Source organism: Rhinoraja longicauda, chromosome 10 (genome assembly GCF_053455715.1).
Source record: "Rhinoraja longicauda isolate Sanriku21f chromosome 10, sRhiLon1.1, whole genome shotgun sequence".
NCBI lineage: Eukaryota > Metazoa > Chordata > Chondrichthyes > Rajiformes > Arhynchobatidae > Rhinoraja > Rhinoraja longicauda.
Window position 1 is genome coordinate 39,477,355 of NC_135962.1, and position 25,317 is coordinate 39,502,671.

Below are 25,317 nucleotides of genomic sequence, written 5' to 3' on the forward strand. Positions count from 1 at the left end.
TCTTTGAAAATGAAGTGCTTCATTGGAGTGAGCAGGGAAAGTATTCTCAGCTTCATAGGGTTGCGCAGTGGAACAGCTAATAGAGCTGCTACCCCATAGCTTCAGCAACCAGGCTTCATTCCGGAGCTCTGATGCTCCCTTTGTGGAGTTTGCATGTTCTCACGATGTGAGAACAGGACCAGAGGGCACAGCCTCAGAATAAAAGGGTGTCCCTTTAGAAAGGAGATGAGGAGATTCATCACCCTCTTTAGCCAGAGGGTGGTGGATCTGTGGAATTCATTGCTATGTGCAGCTGTGGAGGCCAAGTCATTGGGTATTTTTAAAGCCGAGGTTGATAGGTTCTTAATTAGTAAGGGTTATGGAGAGAAGGCAGAAGGATGGGATTGGGAGGGGAAAAATAGATCAGCCCCGATTGAATGGTGGAGCAGAATAAGGTCATTCAGCCCATTGAGTCTGCTCCACCATTCAATCGGGGCTGATCTATTTTTTCCCTCTCAATCCCATCCTCCTGCCTTCTCTCCATAACCTTATGAACTTATGAACTTGCGGCCAGCTGGATTTCCTCTGGGAGCTCTAGATTTTTCTCTCATCCCAAAAAAGTGCAGGTTGTTAGATTAATTGGCTAATGTAAATTACCCCTAGTGTGTAAATGATTTGTAGAATTTGCAGGGCAGTTGCTGGCAATGTGGAAAGAATAAAATGGAATGAGTGTAAATGAGTGCTTGCTGGTCAGCAGGGACTCAGTAGGTTGAAGGGAGGTTCTCTGTAATGCTGCGACTCCATTGCCATGAATATGCTCATATTATTTTGGAAACTATAGTTCACGTGGAATAGTTAACTCAAAATAATTGGTGGTTCCCTCACTCAAGTTTATTATTATACATTAGTGTTAGAATAAAAGTCAGAATGTTTTGTTGAAGGAGAGCAGTCAAACATGGATTTGATTTAGGACCAATTCCATTTGCAACTTGAAAGTATAAAAAGTTGAAAGCGTAAATATCAAAACCCCATTTAAATCAGTGAGACATGAATCAGACAAAGATGAGGATAGAAAGATAGTCCTGAATGTATTTATATGAAGCATGTTAAGTGATTTTTCAGGTTGATAAATTAGGCTATTGGAGAAATTCAAACTGATGTTACTTCCATAAAACCTTCACAGTAAAACTACTTAATATGACAAGAAAATTGGTAAAGCTGTACTTAAGAAAATACTTGAACAACCAGCATTATTTCTGCTGAATCACTTTAATTTTGTGTTTAGTATCAGTAGGGTATTAGCATAATTTTTACATTTGGCTAACTTGTGCTTCTCACTTGCCCAAAAGATGACTCAGTTTCTGCTACAAGTAGTCATTTAGAGTTAAGAATCCAGAAATTGCAGATGCCTGAAATCTGAAATAAAAACAGAGCATACCAACTTTGCTAATGAAGAAGGCTGATACCTGAACAACATCTGCAGCAGGTGGGGAGAGAAGAGACATGGGGGTAGAAACCCCATATTGATCCGCCCATCAATATTGGCAGCTGATCAGGAAATTATCTCTTCATACTGAGAAGCTGGCCCCAACCCTAAACCTACAATTCATGCTAAATGGCATAGATTTGGAACAGAATTGGCAGCTCAAAATTTTATATCCACAAAGTACTGGGAACCACTAACAGCAACAGAAATGTTTTCCAGTACTGTCTGTAACTTCAGATTATAAGATCATAAAGTCATAAGACAGAGCAGTAGAATTAGGTAATTTGGCTCATCATATCTACTCCGTCATTCCATCATGACTGATCTATTTTCCTCTCTAAACCCCATTCTCCTGCCTTCTCTCCATAACCTTTGAAACCCTTACTAATGAAGAATCTATCAATCTCCGCTCAAAAATACCCAGACGGTCTCCACAGCCATCTGTCTCAATGAATTCCACAGATTCACCACCCTTCGATGAAATAAACTCTTCCTCTTCTCCATTCTAAAGTTATTTCCTTTCGTTCTAAGGCTGGGACCTCTGGTCCTAGACTCTCCCACTAATGGAAACATGCTCTCCACATCCACTCTATCTCGGCCTTCATTATTCAGTAGTTCAATTAGATCCATGCTCAACATTCTAAACTCCAGCCAGTACAGATTCAGAGCCATCAAACGCTCCTTGCACATTAACCCAGTCATCCCCGGGATCATTCTCATAAACCTCCTCTGGGCCCTCTCCAAAGCCAGCACATCCTTCCTTAGATATGGTGCCCAAAATTGCTCACAATATTCCATGAATGCAAGAAAAATCCAGACATCATTCTAAAGAGCAGCAAAGTATGGGATATGATGTTAACAATGCCATCATATACAAGTTATTCGTCAAAGACCTACTCACTGTTGATTAGCTTGGATAAAACCAGAACTACTTGACTCCAGTCTTCTTTGTAGTTTTCACCCAAATAGAGTCAAACGAGATAAGTTGCAGAGGCAAGGTGATAGTAGCATTGCTTGACATTTGATTGACTATTGTATCAAGGAATCAAGTAGAATTAGAGTCATGGGAATCATGGAGAATTTTTTCATTGTCTAGATTCATTCCCAATTGTGGTAATTGTTCCTTAGGGCAATGTCTCGGCTCAACGATCATCAATTTCTTCATTAACAATCTGGCTTTTATCATGCGATCAGAGACAAGATGATTTGTTTTACTCCAACTCCATAAATAAGACACCCAATCCCTCCTCCTTGTATCAATGTGCCCTTGAATATCAATATACCTCCTCCATAACCTAATGATCATCCATGTTTGGATTCAGCTCTTTGCTGAATACTGTTACTCAGTTCTCACTAAGGACATCATCCACCTCCTCTGGCTCCAAGCATAAATTCCCTCATTTGTCCTTGAGTGGGACTATCCTTTCCCTATCTACCCTCATGCCCCTACCATACACTTAAAATGCCTTGGGATTCTCCTTAATGCTACCTGCCGAGGAAATTTCATGGTCCCTTTTGGCCATCCTAATTTCTTGTTTTTGTTCTTTCTTGCAAGGGGCTTGTCTGATTTCAGCTCCCTGAACATATGCTTCACCTTCTGACTTTCCATTGCTTTTCTCTATTTATGTGGCATGAACCAGGGATGTGATGGAATACTCTCTGCTTGCCTGAGTTTGAGTGTAACTCCAACCACACACACAAACATAAACACCATTCAGTATAAATATCGATTAGCAGTCCATCACAAACTCAGACATTCACCCTTTGTATCATTCATGCACGGTGGCTACAATGTGTACCATCTACAGAATAACCAGCAGCAATTTACCAACAATTCGTCAACCCCACTCCAAAATCCATGACCTCTGCTGTCCTGAACAACAAGGGCAGTAGATGCGTGGGGACACCCTCCATTAGAAATAAATGTTTTGCTGTGTATTCATTATTGTTGGGTCTAAATCCCAGCATCCCTTTTCCAAGAACCACATAACCTTCACCACAAGAACTGCGGACAAACAAAGAAGGAGTAACCATCAACCTATCAATTGTAATTGGAGATGGGTAATAATTTTTATAATGGGTCTGAAGAATAATCATTCTGGGTCTGGGTCATTAATAATAATAATGGGTCTGAAGACGGGTCTTGACCCGAAATGTCACCCATTACTTCTCTCCAGATGCTCCAGCTAGAGTAACTCAGCGAGTCAGGGGGAATCTCTGGAGAACATATCTGGAGAATGTATCTGGAGATACTGTAGGTGACATTTTGGTACAGGATCCTTTCAGTCTGAAAAAGGGTCCCAACCCTAAAAGTCTCTGATCCATATTCTCCAGCGATGCTGTCCGAACTGCTGATTTATTCCAGAATTTTGTGTCACCTTTTGATTGTATTTATGTATAGTATTATCTGATCTGATCAGAACTGCTAAACTCTGATGTCATTGGAGGTTATTCCAGATTAGTTTTAGCCAACTTCAAAGTCAAGCATGTTGGCTAAGTATTGATCATTTAGTATTCAAAAATATGTTGGGTTTAGAACATTGCAAGGCAATCTGATGTCCTTCTTGAATAACAAATGCAGCATATGATCACAGAAGCCTATCCTCAAGAAAGTCTGCTCTAAACAACAAACGGCTAATTGGATATGCATCAGCTGTGACAAGCTTCCTTATTCCATTGACATTCTGCTTTACAACAAAAGGGCTAATTAGTGAGGCAAAGGGATTATGGGCAGATTTTGTTTTAAAGTCACAAATACTTCTTTGATAATGGTTAGTTTAGCTGGGTGCTTATGCTGACCTAAAAGAATGAATGCCTGGCAGAGCAATTGACCTAATTATTACGAATGGCAAAGGATGGTTTCTGAATGACCATTGTGGAGCTGCATATATTCCAATTAAATTAATTTTGTTGCTCCGTAAATACATTACTGAACTTCTGTAATTGAGTTGAACCCCATTTTAAAACAGGTTTTAAAATTTTGTTGTGCTGTGACTGCGCGATTTCAAGGTTATTCATAATGCCAGCAACGTACAATAATCAAGCTCAATGTTGGCAACACAGTCCCGAGTGAATCACGACTTCCCACGTTCAGAGCTTCCTTTTGAGTGAAGCTCCAAGTGCATACTTTCTATTATAGCAAACTCCATTAGGTGCCAGAGGATAAGTTATTCAATTTAAATGACTTGGGAAGAATCAAGAAATAAATGTTACCAAAGAAATGAAATGGGTTACCTGCCAGAACACACTTAATTTCATGGCATAATCAATATGCTGCACAAATTGTTGGTATTATCTGCACCTCCACCGTTGCTGAAACCATTTGAAAGGTGAAGTCCTGAGAGTCTGAAGATGGGTCCTGACCCAAAACGTCACCTATCTATTGCCTCCGCAGATGTGTCCTGACCCACTAAGTTACTCCAGCACTTTGTGTTTTGCTTGAGATTCGAGCATCTGCAGTTCCTTGTAACTCCTGTGGGTGATTAATATATCAGGATATTGCTAAATGAAGATATTTTTGTATGTCAGTGTACATTAATATATCCATGTCATACAAATATTATCATTTCCTGGAATCAGGAATAAACATCTCATGGGACCAGTGAGAAAGTTCTTTTGATTTTGTGTTCTAATCTTTGCCTACATTTATTTTCTATGGCTTTTTCTTCTCCTAGGAGGTTGCATGGCCACTTAACAGAAAAGGCTGTGATAACAGAGATTGCTTTGACAAGTCAGGAAATTGTCATTGGAATATCTCCACTGGACCACCGAGGCTTTATTTGTCATTCTTTTAAATATTCAGAGACATTTTATCAAGTCATTTATACATATTTCATGAAGAAGCTACAAATTGAACTGAGACTTTACCGTATTGAGGGAGCTTTGCTCTAAATTCTTATGTTTTTTCTTAATGACGGAAAAGACTGCAGGTGGAACAGTGACGCAAAGGTAGAGTTGCTGCCTCACAGCGCCAGAGACCTGGTACCATGCTGATTATGGGAGGTCACACTTTCTCCTTGTGACAGTGTGTGTGTTTTCTCCGGGTACTCCGGTTTCCTCCCACACTTTAAAGACATACAGGTTTGTAGGTTAATTGCCTCCAGTAAGATGTTAAATTGTCCCTCGTGCGTGTAGGTTGGTGTATAGGAGTGATCACTGGTCGGCGCAGATTCGGTGAGCCGATGTGCATGTTTCTGCGCTGTTTCTCTAAAGTATGTCTAAAAAAGGGATGTCATTGGGCCTGATGACAGACACAAAAAATGCTGGAGTACTATCATTCGTTTTGTTGGGTTGTTGTTGTTTAAATTAATTAAATTATTTTATCGTATGGGAGGCGCATTCCCAATCTCGTTGTACCCCTGTACAATGACAATAAATATATATTGTATTGTATTGTATTGTATTGGGCCCATTGAGTCTATGCTGACTCTCAGTGTAATCCCATCAATTCCACTTTCCTACTTATTTCCCTGTAAGCTATTCTCTCTCATATGCCCATCAACTTTCCCCACCTTCCGATTCCACTGCCACCCACCTACACTACCGATAATTCACAATAGTCAACAAACCCAGAAGCATATGCAGGGGATGTTGGAGGAAGCTGGAGCACCTGGTGGAAACCCACAGAATCATAGTGAGTTTGTGCAAATGGGTGGCATGGTGGCGCAGCGGTGCAGTTGCTGCTTGCAGTGCCGGAGGCCGGAGTTCAATCCCGACTACGGGTACTGTCAGTACGGAGTTTGTACGTTCCCCCCCATGACTGCGTGTGTTTTTTTCCGAGATCTTCGGTTTCCTCGCACACTCCAAACAATTGCAGGTTTGTAGGTAAATTGGCTTGGGGTTGTGTACTTGCCATAAGTTTAAATTGTCTCGTGTGTGCGTGTGTGTGTGTGTGGGCTTATGTTAATGTGCGGGAACTCTGGTCGCTGCAGACTCGGTGGGCCAAAGTGGGCCTATGTCCGCGCTGTATCTCTAAACTAAACTAAAATCCACACTGACAGCACCTGGGATCTAGATTGAAGCTGGGTCATTGGAGCTGTGCAGCAGCAGAATCATCTGATGCATCTCTGTCCCTCCATCTTAATCATTATGAAAGGACATTTTCACCGATCATTTTAATGGAAACATAATGGCAAGCATATATGGGATGAATTTAATGGATCATTTATAATAATTGAAGAACAAAGATTAAGCGAACATGATTGTAACATTAAACATAAGAGTTTAAGTATATGGAAATTTTAATTTACAAAGGGGTCTGTGAAGGGAGATGTGGTTTGACAGTTTGTGACTGAAGTAAACATCATGTGAATATTTATGAATGTATAATCAGTGTTTGAGAGAAAGGTGATAAAACAAGGTGAAATGTGCTGTGCCGATGATATTGGAATTCCTGATTAAACATAGAACATGTTAAATCTGAGCAGTCTTTTCCTGGTGGTGGGAGCAAGGCAATATGGTACACAGCATCCTAAGTGTAGTGAAGGCAATTCATTTCATTTCAACCTGCCACCTATGACAGAGTTGGACCACAGTGCAATATAAATGCCCCCATTTAATCACATCCATCTTTCATTTATCATACACCTTCCCTTTTGTTCCTTCCTCTCCCGCTCATGCTTTTCCCTGGAGCTGACCTTGCCCAAAATCCGTCACATGTTTGGCTTCTTCGAAGCGTGATGAAAGGTCAATCACACAAACCATGGTCAGCAATCTAAAATCTTTTTCCTCCCCGACCTGCTGAGAATTTCCAGATTTTTTTTAACTTTTGAAATTCTAGCATCAACAGTATATTGCCTTTGGAAGATTAAATCAATGGCAGGGGTAGTGTCAGAGGAGATGGCATCAGTCAAAAGGTGTGGAATGTTTGTCTAATGTAGGAGGCCATTTGACCCATCATATCCATACCAGCTGTGAGTAAGAGCTCTGAGTAAATGCCAGGCTTTGCCCTACCCCCACATCTTTTGTAGCTTTCTCAGTCTGAAGATGGGTTCTGACCTGCTGAATAACCCCAGTACTTTGTGTGTTATGTGAGTAAGAGCAATAAACCTTGTCCCTCTCTCAAGCCCTCTTACAGACCTGACAGAGATTGTGAAGAAATATGTCATAGTCATAAAGTTATACAGTTATACAGTGTGGAAGCAGGCCCTTCGGCCCAACCTGCCCACACCAGCCAACATGTCCCACCTGCCCATGTTTGGTCCTTATCCCACCAAATCTGTCCTATTGGTGTATCTGTCTAACTGTTTCATAAATGTTAGGATAGTCCCTGCCTCAACTACCTCCTCTGGCAGCTTGTTCTACACACCCACCATTCTTCGTGTGAAAAAGTTAACTCTCAAATTGCAATTAAATCTTTTCCCCTTCACTTTAAACCTACACCATGTCCCCTGGTCCTCCATTCACCCACTTTGGGCAAGAGACTCTGTGCATGTATCTGGACTGTCAGTTCCTTCCCTTCAGTACCACCTATCTGAGCCTGGGGACCTGGCGGGAATGATGGAGGGTAGCTTATTGCACCAAAAAAGCAGGGGTTTGGAATGGTGATAACATAAAACATAGAACATAGAACATTACAAGGAGTGGGCTCTTCGGCCACAATGTTTGTACCGAACATGATGCCACATTAAGCTGATCTCATCTGCTTGTACATGATCCACATCGCTCTATTCCCTGCACTTCCATGTGCCTCTTAAATGCCACTATTGTATCTTCCTCCATCACCAGCCATGGCAGTGTGTTCCAATGCTTGATGCTAGGCTAGATGTTACCATCCTCTATCTTTCTGCGACTGAACCTTTCCCCAACCCAGACCAGGAAACAGCCCATTACCCATTTGTTGAACACAATCCCATATGCTACAATAGCGCTTCCCCAATAATCTTTGTAAGGGAACTCAGAAATAACAATGAAATGGCACCCACCTTCTGGTAAGCTTGAACCTTCACAGAGCCATATGTCTCAGATTGCCTGTGAAAGATTCCGTGCCACTAAATTGATTGACAGGATTTCATTGTTGAGCTAAGTCTAAATAATATTTGCAGACCCACTGCTCAGATGTTGGGTGAATGATTTTCATCCCTTCAAAGCTTCTGTATAGTTGCAGCTTGGTTTTCTTTCAGAACAATCGCTCTTGAGTAAAACATATGAAGCCAATACACATTCTTACACTTAAACTATGGTGGTCGATCCTCACTTGGTTTGGGGCGATGAGGGTGAACCCATGTATTTTGAACCTATTTCCCTTCAAGTTCAATGACGGGAGCTCCCTGCGAGCGCTGCGCCAGTGCAGAAGGAACCAAGCACATGGATCAGACGCTGCCTGCAGCGGCAGAGGACACCACGCTATGCTTGGCCAGGCTGACACTGCAACACTACCAGGACAACAGACCAAATCCCTACACTTACTACAACTGGGACTTGAAAATGGCACCAAACTGGCGACTCTGTCTACTGTCTAAATGTACTACTGCTATACACTTGTACTGTATCCAAGATACTTATCTAATATGTATCTAAGTGCTTATGTATAGTGATACTGGTACTGAACTTTATACAAAAATAAATTTCACTGTACCTCGGTACATGGGACAAATAAAGTACCATACCCTACCATACTAATGATATGCTGATATGTTTGAATGGCCATTGCCTGGATCTTAACTGCATGTGGACATCTTACCTGATGCACTGCTCAGCATCTAAGTAAATTACTTGAGTAGAAGCCTTGGGAAGACCATGTACACTCTCAGATAAAGGTATGTTCCGGGAAGGTGAAGTCCACACATTTGTTCATTCATTCACATCCTCAACTCACTGTGCCTCGGGTATCAATCTAAATGGGAAAATAGGCAACAGTCTTGACCATAATCACTCTGATCACACAAAACTTATTTTAGGTAGCTTACAGCCCAACAGCATGAACTTTGAATTTTCCAGTTTCGAGTAAACCTCCCCTCTCTTTTTCTTGACCCACCTTCCCCCCACCCCCCCCCCCCCCCCCCCCCCACCCCCCAACAGATGTTTGGAGTGAACATAATTAAAAAATAATCAAATACATAAGAACCAAGATAAAGCCGCATCTGTTTCATATTCCTGGCAAACATTGCCCGGCTACTCAAAAGCTTTTGGATGATTCCCAGAGGAAAATTAATGGTATGTATTTTCATAGTATTAAAGAGGTCAATGTCACATTTCATGTGCATGATGTTATGTTTCATAATGTAACTCGTTGAATTAAAAAATTATTTTGGCAATAGCATTCATGTTGTCGATTGGGTTTCTGGATGATGATCTGTAAGAATTCTGTCCACCAAGCTCTCCAGTGTATCATTCGGTGAATGTAAATTCCTTTGGGAGAAGATGTTCATCTGTGGCTAACCAAGGGGGTGAAGATTTAATTGAGGCTTCAAGCAATGGGTATGAGCCTGCAATGGTGACCAATAAAAATTGAAGAGACATAATAGAATGTAGATGAATTGGCAAAGAAAATAAAGTTTGTCTGAACTTGCATTGCTATGTAAATAGAAAGCAGCAAAAGCCTGTTGTTAGAATCCATATTCATGGAATTTGCCTATTTTCTGAGCATCCTGTTGCAGTCAACATAACCTTTAGTGTTTGACAGTTCTGCTTGGAGTGACTGGCAGAGGGTCCAGATTACTATGTATCTTGTTTTTGGATTATCTGAACATTTGAAAACCAGTGACCAGCAGAGTTCCGCAGGGGCCGCTGCAGAGGCCGCTACTCTTAATGTTGTATATTAATGATTTGGACAAGGGGATTGAGGGCTTTGTGGCCATGTTTGCGAATGATACGGAAATAGGTGGAAGGGCAGGTTGTGTGGAGAAAGCAGGGACTCTGCAGAAGGACTTGTACAGGTTGGGAGAGTGGGCAGAAAAGTGGCAGATGGAATATAATGTGGCAAAGTGTGGAGTCATGCATTTTGGTAGTGGGAATAAAGGCGTAGACTATTTTCTAAATGAGGAGAGAATCCAGAAATCGGAGATTCAAAGGGACTTGGGAGTGCTGGTGCAGGATTCCCAAGAAAGTTAATCTGCAAGTCGAATTGGTAGTAAAGAAAGCAAACTCAATGCTAACATTTATTTTAAGAGGGCTTGTATACTAAAACAAGGATGTAATGCTGAGGCTCTATAAGGCGCCGGGTAAGGCCGTATTTGGAATATTGTGAGCAATTTTGGGCACCATATCTGAGGAAGGATGTCCAGAGGAGGTTTACAAGAATGATGCCAGGAATGTGTAGGTTAACCTATGATGAGTATTTGTCGGCACTGGGCTTGTAATCGGTGGCATTTAGAAGAATGAGAGGGGACCTCATTGAAACATAGAGTGGCTGTAGAGAGGATGTTTCCACTGGTGGAAGAGTCTAGGACTAGAGGTCGTAGCCTCAGAATTAAAGGACGTTCTTTTAGGAAGGAGATGAGAAGAAATGTCTTTAGTCAGAGGGTGGTGAATCTGTGGAGTTATTTGCCACAGAAGGCTGAGGAGGTCAAGTCAGTGGATATTTTTAAGGCAGAGATAGATAGATTCTTGATTAACACAGGTGTCAGGTTATGGGGAAAAGGCAGGAGGATGGGTTTAGGAGGGAGAGATAGATCTTCCATGATTGAATGGCAGAGTAGACTTGATGGGCTGAATGGTCAAATTCTACTCCTATCACACGACCTTATGACCTTATGACCAACCCGGTGAGCAAAATCGTTCCCACCCTCTTCCATTCCTCTCCTCCATACACTTGTCTCCCATCCCCAAGTTCCATGCTTCCCTCTTATCCCCTCTCTTTCCCCTTCCTTGTCTACTTCCACCCATAACTCCCACCCCCCCCCCTCTCCAGCTTTGCATTTCACTCCTCTTCTTTCCTTATCTGATGGCGTTTTGTCTCCTTTTCACTTTGAGACTTTGTCACCTCCCAACCAGCACACCACCCTCGACCCACAGCCTCCACCTATTACTTGCCAGGTTTTGCCCTACCGCTGTCTCTTTTCCAGCTTTCTCCCCCCCCCCCCCACCTATTCCATCAGACAGATGCTGCCTGACCTGCTGAGTCACTCCAGCACTTTGTTTTTTTTTGCACTTATTTCCGATGTTTAACTCAAGCACGGTCAATCGATAAGAAAGCCAAGCCTTAACACTGAAGCAGCTGGGGAGAAACAAAAGTAGTTGATCCCTTGGATGAACACTGGCTTTGCAAATACTTTTCTGACTTAGCTCAACTATGAAGTCTACCAGTCAATTTGGTGGCACTGATTACTTTAACAACGTGACAGATACTCCTTCTGTGGATCTAGATTCACCGTATCATTGTTGCTGAGTAACATGCTTGTTTCTGGTTCATGAAGGGGCCAGTTCAAATACTAAATTAATCCACTGTATTCAAAAATCTCATCATACAGGTAATGTCAATGTGATTTTTGCTTATTACATCCTCCTATTCAGGAACAATGTTGTACTTTCAATGGAACCAGTTAGGTGCCATTGTTATTTAGGTGGTATGCTAACATGTTATTTAGGTGGTATGCTAACATGGCGGCACAGTGGCACAGCGATGGAGTTGATGCCTTACAGCGCTTACAGTGCCAGGGACCCGGGTTCAATCGTGGACCACGAGGGCTGTTTTGTATGTTCTCCCTGTGACCTGCATGGGTTTTCTCCAAGATCTTTGCTTCCCTCCCACACTCCAAAAACTTGCAGGTTTGTAGGTTAATTGGATTTCTATAAATGCAAATTGTCCCTAGTGTGTGTAGGATAGTGTTAGTGTGTGTGGACCGCTGGTCGGCACTGACCCGGTGTGCCGAAGGGCCTGTTTCTACGATGTATCTCCAAACTAAACTAAAAAAAATTGGGTATTTCTTCAAAATATCAATTCTTACATAGATATATCTTTTAAGTTGCAAATATCTTCACACACCTTTACAAATGTTAATTTCTATTGCAACTTTAAAACCCTTTCACAGCTTGTGTTACTCTTATTTTCCACTGGCAGCTACACTCAACAGGAGTCCAACACAAGATCTTTCAACATGTTTGCGTAATTACAGGATTTAGATTCTGGGCACAGGCTGAATAGAATATTGTTAGACTAATGATATAGGGCAGTATTAATACCACTTCTGCTAGTACTTCATTAGCAGCAAAATGAATTGCGGTTTGAAAAGGTAACTCTTTTGTACTGGTTACTGGACTCTCAGTACTTTACATAGCTGACAATGGATATCCTATAGTGTAATAAATACCTGTTAAGAGCAGTTAACATGGGAAAGCATAAGAACCATAATTTACTGACAAAGTAACAGAGGCGCATGGTGTTCTCTGTTATTCTGCTGCAGAGGGCACATAAAACCTCAGGTAAACTCTGGTATCTGAAGAGGGCTAAAGGAATCAAGGGATAAGAGGAAAAAGCAAGAACAGGGTAGTGATTTTAGATGATCAGCCATGATCATATTGAATGGCGGTGCTGGCTCGAAAGGCCGAATGGCCTACTTCTGCACCAATTTTTCAATGTTGCTATGTTTCTATGTGATGATTGCAGATTGATATTCCATTCTACCATTAACATTGTGAAAAATGCACCTCAGTGATTTGACTTGCATTTAAAATGCATCAAACGCTTCACTGACTGTGGAAGAGTGATTTGCAAACATGGCAAAGAAATTGTCTTCTCTGTTTTTGCCAAAATATCCAGTTAACGTTATGGGATGTAAATCATTGCACTGGCACTAAAACTTAGTTATAACATATGTGAAAGCTAACTGCAACAAATTTTGGTGGCTCTTGAAGATATTAAAATATATTTTACTTTCACTTCCTGTTATGTCTCTTATTTTCTCCCTTATTTTAATTTCTATGTATGATTTGACACTGAATTTGCTCTTACAAATTTACTCAAGCTAGTTTCACAATCCATCAAGTTATTTGGTAAACGAGATACAGAATAGCTTGTGTGAGAAAGAAGTGCAGATGCTGGTAAACACAAAATGCTGGAGTAACTCAGCGGGACAGTCAGCATCTCTGGAGAGAAAAAATGGGTGATGTTTTGGGACCGAAACGGCCCCCATTCCTTCTCTCCAGAGATGCTGCCTGTCCCGCTAAGTTACTCCAGCATTTTGTGTATACAGAATAGCCTGTTCTGTTCACTCAGGACTCATGTGCCCAATTATCTACTGGCTCTCCCAGCCACTCAATATGATATGTAAAATATTTTAAAGCATGGACATGTAAGGGAAGGGCCTACTAGTGACAGACCTCAGTAATTGCTTGAATTCCATTAGTTGTCCATTTTATTAGTTTAGTATCACTTTGAACATTGTCAGGTAGGACCATGGACTAAGAGTTTAAAAAAAACATCTTTGTAGGAACAATAAAAATGGAAGCAGGAATAAATCATTCAGAACCTCTTATTCCAAAATCACTTTCTTCTTTTCACCCTTGTTCCATGAGCCCTATGTATATTGAAAAATCTATTGATCTCCGTTTGAAATACGCTCAGTGAATGAGCCTCCATGGTCCTCTTTGGTAGAAAGATCCACTACCCTCTGTGTAAAGAAGCTTATTCGCAATTTATCTAATTTTAACACAGTAACCTTCATTCTAAGCAATCTTTTTTGCACCTCTTATATTACATGTGTGTTTTTTTAGCTTAGGAGATTGGACAAAATCAATTTCCTCATACTTTGCTGCATATTTTATACCTAACTTGTCATCACACATTTTCTTATTTCCTGACACACTTCTTGATAAAGTTACCCACTCAACCATAGCCCACTCATGCCTCTGGCCTTTATAACTGCATTGTTTAGAATTAAGAATCTTGTTTTGGACTGAATTGAACTATTTTCAATGTTAATGTAATATTCCATCTTGTTATGAAAACTCTTCTTTCAGGGATCTTTAATTGCAAAATTATTCATTAACCTTTTCTAATTGCATAATACAAGATCTTAAACAGTCTGTCTACAAATTGGGTCTTCAATGTTTTGATCTAGAAATCCATCCTCCACACTAATACAGTTAATTTGGCTTGTCCAGTCTATATTTCGTTTAGAGCCTCAAGATTATCCAATTGCCCTTGATACATGTATCTCAATTTTTCAGGCCACATTGCTACGACTGTTTGTGGACATGTAGTTAACTTCCACCAATGTTTTCTATTCCTTGCAGTTGCTTAGCTGCATTCAAATCAATGCCACTTAGTTTTCTGAGTTAAGATGTTTCCAATCTACCTGCTGTTTTCCATTTTTTAATAATCAGGTCTACGACACCCCTTAATCCACACACATCCATTCTATTTTTGGGTTTTTTCTCTAAATGTTAGATGCTCAGAGGTATTCTTATTCTCAATCACATTTCAACTGTGTCTCCATAATGGCTATTAGACTGCATACTGTATAGGTATGTAGGTTAATTGGCTGGGTAAATGTAAAAATTGTCCCTAGTGGGTGTAGGATAGTGTTAATGTGCGGGGATCGCTGGGCGGCACGGACTTGGAGGGCCGAAAAGGCCTGTTTCCGGCTGTATATATATGATGATGATATCTATTTAATTTTGTATCAACTTCTTCATACAAATTGGGAGCCTTCAGTTTGGTGTCATAATCCCTTTTTTCCCCATAGTTTGGCTCCAATTGAAGATATATTCTTAAATTAGCAAGCTATGTCATTTCCCAATGTCCTCTGGTTATTATTACCTATTTCACCATCCTGCACCATTCGCCTGTCCTTTTTCTTTAAATTTATTAATTTCACCTGCAAAAAACGAGAATGGAATTAAAAGTAAACAAAAATAAATCAAAGTAACCCCGACACTTACCGATGCTTTTGCCAAAGAATTATGCCCTTCACATGGACAGGGAGTGGAGAAATATAGACCATGTGCAGGCAGATGTGAAGTTTAAATTGGCAGTATCGTCAGCACAGACATTGTGGGCTGAAGGGCCTGTTCCTATGCATTGTTGTTCTATGTTTTATGTTCCTCGGCATATTTGTGCTCCAGCCCTGAACTTTTCTTAGTTTAGTTTAGTTTAGTGATACATTGTGGAAACAGGCCTTCAGCCCACTGGGTCCGCGCCGACCAGCAATCCCCGCATATTAACACTATCCTACACACACTAGGGACAATTTTTACATTTACCAAGTCAATTTACCTACATACCTGTAAATGATGTGACTATTTATTTATCCAGCACTAATCAGGGAAGGATGTTGATTAATTTGCCTTCTAGAGATCAATCAAAAGCATTTCACCGTATTGGCTGAAATTGCTTGTAAATTCTTTTTGGAACTCTTTCAGTGGAGATCTACATAATTCATAACCATTTTGCTTGTAACTGCAGAACATTCCATTGTTGCAACTAAGGATACTGTATTATTTCCTTTGGATATGATTTAAAGCTTGGTAAGCTAAAATAATTTATGACTGATAAGATTTGTCCTTGACTTTCAGGTCACTGTTTCAGATATGCCATCACTTAGGTTACACCTTTTCTTCCATTTCACATAGAAATGATTTGTAGATGAGTTTCCAAGATTAAAAAATGATCACTGCTGTCATGGGTTTTGAAAATATGACAAGTTTATGCTCCCCTTAATTATTGGGCATGCATTTAATGATAATGATTCTAAAATTAGTTTACACTGTTAAGGACGACACAGTGGTCCAGCTGGTGGAGCAGCTGCCTTACAACGCCAGAGACCCAGGTTCGATTCTGATCTCGGGTGCTGTCTGTGTGGAGTTTGCACATTCACCCTGTGACCATGTGGGAATAACTTTGTGTGCTCCGGTTCTCACCCACATTTAGGTTTCAAGATTAATCAGTCTGTGCAAATCATCCTTCGAGCATCGGGAGAGATTGTAAATGTGGGTTAACATAAAACTGGTGTAAATCTATGATCGATGGTTGGTCTGCACTATTCGGCTAAAAGAGGCCTGTTTCCATCCTGCAACTTTCATTCAATTTAATCGAAAAACTGCCAAATAGAATGTGAATGCAATTCAATAAGAATACAACATTAGTGCAAAACGTTGCAGAAAGGTTCCTTTCCAAAACGTTCCTCTGGTCACTGCTGCATTAGGGTAAATGAACTTGTCTCTTCCACTTTAATGTCAATGAATTACATTGCTGAAATACTTCACAAATATGGATACGTAGAATGCTTTAACTTTACGAGAGAACCACACGTGTATCTTCGTTTCTTAATTACTTACTTTTTTCTCTTCATGCTCTATTATGAAAGAAACCTTCAATAGTAGCTGTAAACCATTCATAGAAACATAGAAACATAGAAAATGGGTGCAGGAGGAGGCCAGTTAGCTCTTCGAGCCAGCACCACCATTTATTGTGATCATGGTTGATCATCCACAATCTTTCCCTGCCTTCTCCCTGTAACCTGTCCCTGCCTTCTCCCCATATCCCTTAATTCCACTAGCCCCCAGAGCTCTATCTAACTCTCTTTTAAATTCATCCAGTGAATAGGCCTCCACTGCCCTCTGTGGCAGAGAATTCCACAAATTCACAACTCTCTGGGTGAAAAAGTTTCTTCTCACCTCAGTTTTAAATGGCCTCCGCATTATTCTTAGACTGTAGCCCCTGGTTCTGGACTCCCCCAACATTGGGAACATTTTTCCTGCATCTAGCTTGTCCAGTCCTTTTATAAATGTATACGTCTCTATAAGATCCCCTCTCATCCTTCTAAACTCCAGTGAATACAAGCCCAGTCTTTCCAATCTTTCCTCATATGACAGTCCCTCCATCTCAGGGATTAACCTCGTGAACCTACGCTGCACTGCCTCAATAGCAAGGACGTCCTTTCTCAAATTAGGAGACCAAAACTGCATACAATTCTCCAGATGTGGTCTCACCAGGGCCCTACACAACTGCAAAGGATCTCTTTGCTCCTATATTCAAATCCTCTCGTTATGAGGGCCAACATGCCATTAGCTTTCCTCACTGTCTGCTGTACCTGCACACTTACTTTCAGTGACTGGTGTACAAGGACACCAAGGTCTCGTTGCGCTTTGATCCTTTGATTCCTTTGATCTTCGGATCTCTCACGGGAACAAATGACCTTTAATATTTTCTAACACCTATATTTAAGAGATTTTATTTTATTCTATATTCCAAATTCAGCACTTTTGATGCAATCTCTGTATGACCTATGCTTAGCAAGAATATTTTGCAGGTTAAGCCATTTGAAAGGAAAGGAAAAGGAAAGTTGGGAGAGTGTGCTTGTCACTACATGTGTGGGATATGATTCACAGCTGGCAGCACCTGAGAAATGCTTTCAGGCAATCAATCACATTCCGGCCACCATTGCTGAATTGATCAAAACATTAAATCAAATGCTTTGTTCAAGATTATAAATTATCAGGATCATTTACCGACATGCTGTTGGAGTTAAATGGCATAATTCACCATGCTGAGCGACCCGAGAAATTTTACCAGAGGGAGTTTACAACCTTGTATTTTGAGGCAGAAATGGCATCTGACTTAAGAATCATAGAACTGCCATGGCTATCATGCAAGATTGTATGTAAAATTGTTGCTGTCGAAACATTAATCTATTGGACAGAATTCATTGACATGGATTTGGACACAGGATTTTCCTTGCCGCCTGGTTTGGAAAAAGGGATCTAGTGGCAGATTGGATTTTGTCTTAAGCCAAACTTTATGATTTTGTTTCTTCGGCAAAATAAAAGATATTCACATCCTAGTCAAAATAATCATGCAAATAAAATAATGGATCGGTTTGCAGCGAAAAAATCTTTGGCTTCATTTGAATATATTTTACATAGTGAATATAAATCAGTGCCAGGGCTTTTCTGCAATCCATCTTCTGTAAATTGGCTGCAAAGATCACATCTGAAATTAACTTAAACTCAATTTTACCCACAGTAATTATTGCAAACCTCATTTGGAAAAGCCACAAATAGACTGCCCTGAAATATTTTAAAAAGTCATGTTGGTGTGATGGATTGTGTTGGAATAAAATGGTAGTTGCTTTACTCTGCAAACATATTGAATATACATGACCCGCTTACGCTTAACATGGACATTGGGGATCCTAAATAGTTCATTCTGTGCTGAAAAGCTACAGAAACTCACATGGGCCCAGGCTATTTCTGTTGAACATGAGGAACATTTCCATGTTCCCAGTTTATTCAGGACAACATCCCCGCTTCTTCTGCACTACATTGATAATAATACATTTTATTTATATAGCGCTTTTCATATACTCAAAGACGCTTTACAGAGATTTTGAGAACATAGGGAAATGAATAAATAGATAAATAAGTAAATAAATAAATGAACAGAGAAAGGAGACAGAAGGTGAGGTGACCTTCAGTGGTTGAAGGCAGTACTGAACAGGTGAGACTGCATTGGTACAACAACTTAGAGTCATAGAGTGATACAGTGTGGAAACAGGCCCTTCAGCCCAACTTGCCCACACCGGCAAACAATGTCCCAGCTACACTAGTCCCACTTGCCTGCGTTTGGTCCATATCCCTCCAAACCTGTCCTATCCATGACCCTGTCTAACTATTTCTTAAATGATTGGATAGTCCCAACCTCAACTACCTCCTCTGGCAGCTTGTTCCATACACCCACCACCCTTTGTGTGAAAAGGTTACCCCTTGGATTCCTATTAAATCTCCTATGTCCTCTGGTCCTCGATTCCCCTACTCTGGGCAAGAGACTCTGTGCATCTACCCAATCTATTCCTCTCATGGTTTTATACGCCTCTATAAGATCACCCCCCATCCTCCTGCTCTTCTTCCACCTAAGATAGAATTGGAAAATGTCATCACTTTTGTCAAGCTGCATCTGGGGAAGTATGGACGGGCAATATTTCGGGTCAGGACCCTTCTTCTCTCTCTAAACTGAAACATTGTTTATTACCTCCACAGATGTTACCCGACCTTCTGAGTTCCTCCAGCATTTTGTATTTTGACCTGAAACATTAACTGGTTTCATAATCCACCGATGCTGCTTGACTAGCTGAAGTCTTCCAGCATTTCTGTTTTTGTACGATTATCCAATTAAAATTGGGAAATATTAGTATTGTGATTGGTTATCAGTTGCCAACTAAGATGTATTTCATCATGTGTGCAGCCTCCATATATTCATTTGAACAATCTACGTTATTAATATTCAACATAGAAACATAGAAACATAGAAAATAGGTGCAGGAGTAGGCCATTCGGCCCTTCGAGCCTGCACCGCCATTCAATATGATCATGGCTGATCATTCAGCTCAGTAGCCTGTACCTGCCTTCTCTCCATACCCCCTGATCCCTTTAGCAAAAAGGGCCACATCTAACTCCCTCTTAAATATAGCCAATGAACTGGCCTCAACTACCTTCTGTGGCAGAGAATTCCACAGACTCACCACTCTCTGTGTGAAGAAATGTTTTCTCATCTCGGTCCTAAAAGACTTCCCCCTTATCCTTAAGCTGTGACCCCTGGTTCTGGACTCCCCCAACATCGGGAACAATCTTCCCGCATCTAGCCTCTCCAACCCCTTAAGAATTTTATATGTTTCTATAAGATCCCCCCTCAGTCTTCTAAATTCCAGCGAGTACAAGCCCAGTCTATCTAGTCTTTCCTCATATGTAAGTCCCGCCATCCCAGGGATCAATCTGGTGAACCTTCTCTGTACTCCCTCTAAGGCAAGAACGTCTTTCCTCAGGTTAGGAGACCAAAACTGCACACAATACTCCAGGTGCGGTCTCACCAAGGCCCTGTACAACTGCAGCAGAACCTCCCTGCTCCTAAACTCAAATCCTCTTGCTATGAATGCCAACATACCATTCGCTTTCTTCACTGCCTGCTGCACCTGCATGCTTGCTTTCAATGACTGGTGCACCATGACACCCAGGTCACGTTGCATCACCCCTTCTCCCAATCGGTCACCATTCAGGTAATACTCTGCTTTCCTGTTCTTGCCGCCAAAGTGGATATCCTCACATTTATCCACATTATATTGCATCTGCCATGCATTTGCCCACTCGCCTAATCTATCCAAGTCACTCTGCAGCCTCCTAGCATCCTCCTCGCAGCTAACACTGCCACCCAACTTCGTGTCATCCGCAAACTTAGAGATGTTGCATTCAATTCCCTCGTCCAAATCATTAATATACACTGTAAATAACTGGGGTCCCAGCACTGAGCCTTGCGGTACCCCACTAGTCACTGCCTGCCATTCCGAAAAGGACCCGTTTATTCCTACTCTTTGCTTCCTGTCCGCCAACCAACTTTCTATCCACCTCAACACTGAACCCTCAATACCGTGTGCTTTAAGTTTGTACACCAATCTCCTATGTGGGACCTTGTCGAAGGCCTTCTGAAAGTCCAGATATAACACATCGACTGGTTCTCCCTTATCCACTCTACTAGTTACATCCTCGAAAAATTCTATAAGATTCGTCAGACATGATTTGCCTTTGGTAAATCCATGCTGACTTTGTCCGATGATTTCACCACTTTCCAAATGTAATGCTATCACATCTTTAATAACTGACTAGCATTTTCCCCACTACCGATGTTAGGCTAACTGGTCTATAATTCCCGGTTTTCTCTCTCCCTCCCTTTTTAAAAAGTGGGGTTACATTAGCTACCCTCCAGTCCTCAGGAACTACTCCAGAATCTAAAGAGTTTTGAAAAATTATCACTAATGCATCCACTATTTCTGAGGCTACTTCCTTAAGCACTCTGGGATGCAGCCTATCTGGCCCTGGGGATTTATCTGCCTTTAATCCATTTAATTTACCTAACACCACTTCCCGACTAACCTGGATTTCCCTCAGTTCCTCCATCTCTTTAGACCCCCGGTCCCCCGCTATTTCCGGCAGACGGTTTATGTCTTCCTTAGTGAAGACAGAACCAAAGTATTTGTTCAATTGGTCTGCCATCTCCTTGTTCCCTATGATCAATTCACCTGTTTCCGACTGCAAGGGACCTACATTTGCCTTAACTAATCTTTTTCTCTTGACATATCTATAAAAGCTTTTGCAGTCTGTTTTTATGTTCCTTGCCAGTTTTCCCTCATAATCTATTTTCCCTTTCCTAATTAAGCCTTTTGTCCTCCTCTGCTGGACTCTGAATTTCTCCCAGTCCTCTGGTATGCTACTTTTTCTGGCTAATCTGTAAGCTTCATCTTTTGTTTTAATACTATCCTTGATTTCCCTTGTTAGCCACGGATGCACTACCTTTCCTGGTTTGTTCTTTTGCCAAACTGGGATGAACACTTGTTGTAGTTCATCCATGCGACCTTTAAATGCCTTCCATTGCATGTCCACCGTCAACCCTTTCAGCATCAATCGCCAGTCTATCTTGGACAATTCACGCCTCATACCCTCAAAGTTACCTTTCTTTAAGTTCAGAACACTTGTTTCTGTATCGACTTTGTCACTCTCCATCCTAATGAAGAACTCTACCATATTATGATCACTCTTGCCCAAGGGGCCTCGCACAACAAGACTGCTAACTAACCCTTCCTCATTACTCAATACCCAGTCTAGAATGGCCTGTTCTCTCGTTGGTTCCTCGACATGTTGGTTTAGAAAACCATCTCTCAAACATTCCAAGAAATCCTCTTCCTCAGCACCCCTGCCAGTTTGGTTCACCCAATCTATATGTAGATTGAAGTCACCTATTATAACTGCTGCGCCTTTAGTGCATGCATTTCTAATTTCCTGCTTGATGCCATCCCCAACCTCCCTACTGCTGTTAGGTGGCCTGTACACAACTCCCACTAGCGTTTTCTGCCCCTTAGTGCTTCGTAACTCTACCCATATCGATTCCACTTCCTCCAAGCTAATGTCCTTCCTTTCCACTGCTTTAATCTCCTCTCTAACCAGTAACGCTACCCCACCTCCTTTTCCTTTCTGTCTATCCCGCCTGAATATAGAATATCCCTGGATGTTGAGCTCCCAGCCTTGGTCACCCTGCAGCCATGTCTCCGTAATCCCAACTATATCATAATCATTAATAACTATCTCCACATTTAATTCATCCACCTTATTACGTATACTCCTTGCATTGAGACACAAAGCCTTCAGGCTTGTTTTTACAACTCTCTTACCCCTTGTACGATTATGTTGAAAAGTGGCCCTTTTTGATTTTTGCCCTGGATTTGTCTGCCTGCCATTTTTACTTTTCACCTTGCTACCTGTTGCTTCTACCCTCATTTTACACCCCTCTGTCTCTCTGCTCCAGCTCCCATCCCCCTGCCACATTAGTTTAAATCCTCCCCGACAGCACTAGCAAACACTCCCCCTAGGACATTGGTTCCATTCCAACTCAGGTGCAGACCGTCCTGTTTGTACTGGTCCCACCTCTCCCAGAACTGGTTCCAATGTCCTAAAATTTTCCCAATGTCCTAAACATAGGGCTGTATTCTATTTTCTGAGTGAATCCACTTCATATAAGAATGTTAAAAGTGAGAAATGCACTAAAAAAAATGATCTCTTAAACTGGATCCATCACTGAGAAGATTATTGCAATCACATCATTTCTATTTTTTCATGATCTACATTTCCCTTGATACTCTTAGAGTCTGAAAATGTACTGAAATCAACTTGGAATTTGCCTGGTTTTGAACATCCAAGCCTTTGGCATAGGTAATTCAGAAGATTCAAAACCCGACTGAGTCCTAAATGCATAACCCATTATCCTGAGGCTAATTCTGAAATCTCAATCCAAAGGAAACAGTCTTCATCCGTTGCATTTTAATGTGATAACCTTTCATTCTTCTAAACTTCAGTGAGTATAGTCCTATCATGCTATTTGTCCTTTTAATACTCTACCCGCATCGAATCTGGTGAAATCCATGGTGCTCAGCACCCAAGGGAATACATATTCTTCCAGAGGGAAAAAGACAGCACTTCCATCCTGTACAGTGTGGCAAGGTGTTCCACTATTATCAAGTCAAAAGTCAATAGTCTTTAATTGTCATATGTATCCAACATGGAACAATACAATTCTGACTTGCAGCTGCATGACAGTCATGTAAACACAATACACACCGATAATATATAATGAACAAAAATTCAATAAATTAATAACCATCATACTAGTGCAAAAATAACCAAAGTCCTTAGTGCAACGAAAGGCAGTCCATGGAGGTTCATAGTTGAGATTAGCGTTATGTAGTGTTCAAGAGCCTGACAGTTGTTGGGAAGAGGCTATTCTTGAACTTGGAGATCACAGTTTTCAGGTTCCTATATCTTCTTCCCGATGGAAGGAGTGAAATGAGAATATGTCCAGAGTAATGTGGGTCTTTAATAATATTGGTGTTTTTTTTAGGCAGCACCTCCTATAAGTCCTTCCGACTCTCATGCAAAACATCAATATTTCTTAATATCGCACTGCTCAGATATTTATTTATGTCCATGTAGGTCACATCTGTCAAACACAATTTCCTTTTCAGAAGACAATGTTGACTCTGCCTTATGATTTCCTCAATGCCCAATTTCTTCATCTTTAATAATAGATTGTAATATTTTGTATAGAAAGCTGATAGGTCATCAGTTCCCTGTTTTCTCCCTCTCACTCCTTTCTTGAATGGTGGTGTTACATTTACATGGAAATGTCAATGATCCAAACCATTGGTCATTGACACATCCATTACTTCTATAGTCAGATCATAAGGTCTCAAGGTCATAAGGTCACTAGGAGCAGATTTAGGCCATTTGGCTCATCAAGTCTACTCTGTCATTCAATCATGGCTGATCTATCTCTTCCCCCTAACTCTATTCTTCTGCCTTCTCCCCATAACTCCTGACACCCATACTAATCAAGAATCTATCTATCTCTGCTTTAAAAATATCCATTGACTTGGCCTCCACAGCCTTCTGTGGCAATTCCACAGATTCACCACCCTCTGATCAAAGATATGTCAAACTTTGTAACCTTGACTAAAGAAATATTGAACCTTGTAACCTGACTAAAGAAATATTGAACCTTGTAATCTAGGGAACCTGGTCTGGAAGGGTTTGTTGGCTTTTGGTCTTTTTATTTTGTTCAGTATTTTCTTATAATTTTTTAATTATAACATTATAAATAATAATCTTAATAGTAATTTTCAATCACTTTATGTCTATCACTTTCCCTGGAAACTCTTTATTTTCTGCAAATTCCAATATAAATATATTGGAGATTGCCATTGAACAGAAATTGAACTGGAGTCACTATCTACACAGAGTGACTGCAAGAACAGGTCAGAAATTAAGAATCCTGCAGTGACTAAGTCACCTTTACAAAATGGCGGCACTGCCCTAGCAGCTGCCGCTCACCTGCGGTCCATTTGTCTTTGTGTTTTTGTTGGGTTTTTTTTGGTCTTAATTGTAGTTGTGATGTGGTGTTTTTGTGTTTGTGTACTATGTGTGTATGTGGGGGGGAGGGGGAAACTAACACTGTAAATATGTGTCCCTTCAGAACGGAGACCCGACCTTTGTTTTCTGGGCCGTGTCTCCGTTCCTGCTGCGGCCTACCATCGGCCCAAGTCCTGGAGCTGTCGGCCTCCAGGGCTCTGGTTCGCAGAGCCCGCGGATCGGACTTACCACCACCGGAGCCGGCCGTCTTCGGAGGCTGCGGGAGCAGCTGCGACTCGCCTTAGGCTCGGGCCGCGTGGATGCCGACATCGGGAGCTCCGGCAGCGGCAGCGGCAGCGTGTTCGCCCGCCCCGGATCGCGGGGCTTGGGGCGCGGACATTTCACCGTCCGGCGCGGCCTAGGATGGCCGCGGGATATTTCTCTGCTGGGCGGGGGTTTCAATGTCGGGAGCCACGACCGCCCCGACGTGCAACAACAGCGGCAGCAGCGTGTTCGCCCGCCCCGGATCG